Source organism: Lissotriton vulgaris, chromosome 1_1, assembly GCF_964263255.1.
Source record: "Lissotriton vulgaris chromosome 1_1, aLisVul1.2, whole genome shotgun sequence".
Taxonomy (NCBI): domain Eukaryota; kingdom Metazoa; phylum Chordata; class Amphibia; order Caudata; family Salamandridae; genus Lissotriton; species Lissotriton vulgaris.
The window spans coordinates 225053828-225057701 of record NC_141685.1 but is presented as its reverse complement, the minus strand read 5'-3'; the positions used below and the strand labels follow the sequence as shown (position 1 = coordinate 225057701).

The following is a 3874-nucleotide window of genomic DNA, read 5'->3' as shown; positions in this document are numbered from 1 at the left end:
GACCCCATCTTCACATCCAGCAACCATGTCTCCTTCAGCCACACTACGGACCTCCTCTGGACTGACCACAGCTGCGTTCACTTCACCTACAACAAACCAAAACCCAGCATCCACCTCCAACCTACCCTGCAAAGGAACTGGAACAAAATCACCACGGACCAAATCTCCGCATCGCTCCTTCAAAACACCCCAGCCCTCTCTTCTAACGCTAACGAAGCCGCCGCCAACCTCACCCTATGGTTATCCAACACCGCTGACACCTTAGCACCACTGAAAAAACGTCAAAACAAACCTGGCAGCAAGAAGGCCTCATGGTTCAACGATGATCTCAAGAAGTCCAAGAAACTCTGCCGCTCCCTTGAAAAGGCCTGGAAAAAAGACCCAACCACCAGCACCAAGGACGCCTTCAAAAACGCCACCCGCACTCACCACCAACTAATCCGAAAAGCCAAGAAAACAGCATTCAAGGATCGACTTGACAACAACGCTCACAACAGCAAGGAACTTTTCAACATCGTCAAGGAATTTTCCAATCCCTCGGCCAACTCCAACGACATCACCCCCTCTCAAACCCTCTGCGACTCCCTAGCCTCATTTTTCCACAACAAGATTGCAGACATCCACAACAGCTTTGACAACCAACTCGGAAACCAACCCACCCTACCATTTACTGATCATCTTCCCCCCGTGAACACCCTTAACGGCTGGAACCCAATCTCCACTGAGGACACCATCCGCCTGATGAATTCCATCCACTCAGGATCCCCCACAGACCCATGTCCTCACCACATCTTCAACAAAGCAGACTCCGTCATAGCACCGCACCTCCGAGACGTCATCAACTGTTCCTTCAACTCCGCCACCTTCCCGGAAGACTGGAAACACGCTGAACTCACCGCCCTTCTGAAAAAACCCACAGCGGACCCCACCGAACTCAAAAATTACCGCCCCATCTCGCTTCTTCCATTCCCGGCCAAAGTCATCGAGAAAGCTGTCAATAACCAGCTCGCCGCCTTCCTCGAAGCCAACAAATCCCTCGACCCCTCACAATCTGGCTTCCGAGCAAAACACAGCACTGAGACCGCCCTCATCGCAGCAACAGACGACATTCGAACTCTACTGGACAATGGAGACACAGTCGCCCTCATCCTCCTCGACCTCTCTGCAGCATTCGACACAGTCTGCCACAGCACCCTTTTACAACGCCTCAATAACATCGGAATACAAGGAAAAGCAATTGAATGGATCACCTCGTTCCTCACCGGAAGAACCCAGAGAGTCCGCCTTCCACCATTCAAGTCCGAGGCCTCTGAAGTCATCTGCGGCGTACCACAAGGATCCTCACTCAGTCCCACCCTCTTCAACGTATACATGAGCCCCCTCGCGGCCATCGCACGCCAACACAACCTCAACATCATCTCGTACGCGGATGACACTCAACTGATCCTTTCCCTCACCAATGACCCCAGCACCGCCAAAACCAACCTACACGAAGGAATGAAAGAAGTTGCCGAATGGATGAAACAAAGCCGTCTGAAACTGAACTCAGACAAAACAGAAGTCCTCATCTTAGGTACATCCCCCTCTGCATGGGACGACTCCTGGTGGCCGGAAGCCCTCGGAAAAGCACTCATCCCGACAGACCACGCACGGAACCTAGGCGTCATCCTGGATTCCTCACTCTCAATGAACAGACAAGTCAGCGCCGTATCCTCTTCCTGCTTCAACATTCTTCGCATGCTCAGAAAAACATTTCGCTGGATCCCCTCCGAAACAAGGAAAACAGTCACGCACTCTCTGGTCACGAGCCGACTGGACTACGGAAACACCCTCTACGCAGGTACTACAGCAAAACTCCAGAAGAAACTCCAACGAATCCAAAACGCCTCAGCCAGACTCATATTAGACATCCCACGCAACGAACACATCTCTGGTCACCTTAAAGACCTCCACTGGCTACCCGTCAATAAGAGGATCACTTTCCGACTGCTTACCCACGCACACAAATCACTCTACGACATCGGTCCAGAATGCCTCAACTCACGACTGTCCTTCTACACCCCCTCCCGCCAACTACGTTCTTCCAGCCAAGCCCTCGCCACTGTACCCCGCATCAACAAGACCACCATGGGAGGCAGATCCTTTTCATACCTGGCTGCTAAAACATGGAACTCACTCCCCGCTTACCTTCGCCTTACCCAGAACCACCTAGCATTCAGAAAGCAACTTAAAACGTGGATATTTGACAAGTAATCCTCCTCCCCTTCCCAAGCGCCTTGAAACCCTCCGGGTATGTAGTGCGCTATATAAATTCTATGACTTGACTTGACTTGACTAGGTTCTCCTTCTTTGGCCACGCAAAGACTCACTGCTCCCTCTTGTGGCCACAAGGGAACTGGCATGAATAGGATCATTATCGCACCAGGGGCAACTCGGGAGCTCCATTCTGTGTCAGAGAAAAATACTGTCAAGTTGGCTACCAAAAATAGTGCACTCTTGTTCTTTCTTCGAACAAGTGTGCATTTTGCAGTGCAGTCATTTAAGTAGTGAATAACATCTGAATTTTGTGAATGGGAGTTACTTCAAACATTATTAATAATATAAAATAACATTGGCATCATTGACAAAAGCGACACATTTGTTTTGTTCCTGATCGTAAACGTTGTGCTGGATATACAGAACTTCACTGCTTAGCTTCAGTCTACAAAAAAAGTACAGCTTCTATGCGTCCAGAGCCTTCTTAGCGCAGTAGGCAGCGCGTCAGTCTCATAATCTGAAGGTCGTGAGTTCGAGCCTCACAGAGGGCACATGTTTTGTGTTTCTCATCTATACTATGAAACTTTTTTTCTGTGTTTTATATTTAGTATCATGCCAGTGGAGTGAATATTTCTGCACCATTGCGTTTATTCGTGCATTCTCCTGGTGATGGTAATCACTGTAAAGTCTGTGTAACTGCGCACTCCTAATTACCCGTTATTTGAATCCATACCATCCTAAAAGAGTCTAGACAGATTAATACATTCCCCAAAGACGACGTTTTTGTTTGTCTACATTATTTAAAGAAAATGTGCTAATAATGGTGTTTCAAAGCACACGTGGAGAAGGCTTTTATGCTTCCCGTCTCTTCATGTGTGACATTTCCATGTTTGCTTTATATCCATACCTTGTGTGAGATTTTTCCAGCACTTTAACCCAAGCACACTGACTCTTGGAGCCAAGCGTAACATTTCCATCCACTGCGTGCAAGAAACTGCCCCGGATGCAGTGCTTCAAAGGGGCCAGCACTATCAGGCACCGAGTACCGGCACTTCTTTAATTGGAAAGGAAAAGTACCAGCACTTCTCCACACTGGTGGTTTCGTTAAGTGCTGAATTACCTCTAATTCCCTGTAGCAAACACACCCTCCTATGGATCCATTAAATTAGAACTGGGCATAACTCAGGCATGGGCTGTGGCGTCATTACAAACAATTACCAAGATTACCAAAACTAGTCTGATTACTTTAAATTTCACAGAGGCCTAAATACAATCACTGCCCAGGGGTACATGAACCGGCTCTCAGTGGGGGAATTACCCTAAAATTACATATAATTGTGACTAGCAGCTCACTTTGACCTTTGTGGCCTTTCATACTGTTAGGATTCCCTTCCAACTTGAATTCTCAGACGGTGACCTTTGCCTGCCATATATTTCCCTGGTCCATTCCCTGCGGTCTTATAGAGCGGAGGTCCTCTCACCGTAGAGCGCGCCCTCGTGGCGTCTGTGGCTTTATTCCCAGGGGGTCATTATTGTCTCAACAAGTACTTGTAAATGAAAATGACCTGGAAGTGCACCTTTGTTCACTTGGTGCATGTTGGAAAACAAGCATTGGTTG

At 48.3% G+C, this 3874-nt stretch overlaps 1 non-coding gene across 1 annotated transcript; it reads left to right on the top strand.

Moving 5' to 3' along the window:
* Window positions 1-2734: 2734 nt before the first annotated feature.
* Window positions 2735-2807, top strand: TRNAM-CAU (transfer RNA methionine (anticodon CAU)). Its single transcript has one exon. It is a non-coding gene; the product is annotated as a tRNA-Met (tRNA).
* Window positions 2808-3874: the final 1067 nt, after the last annotated feature.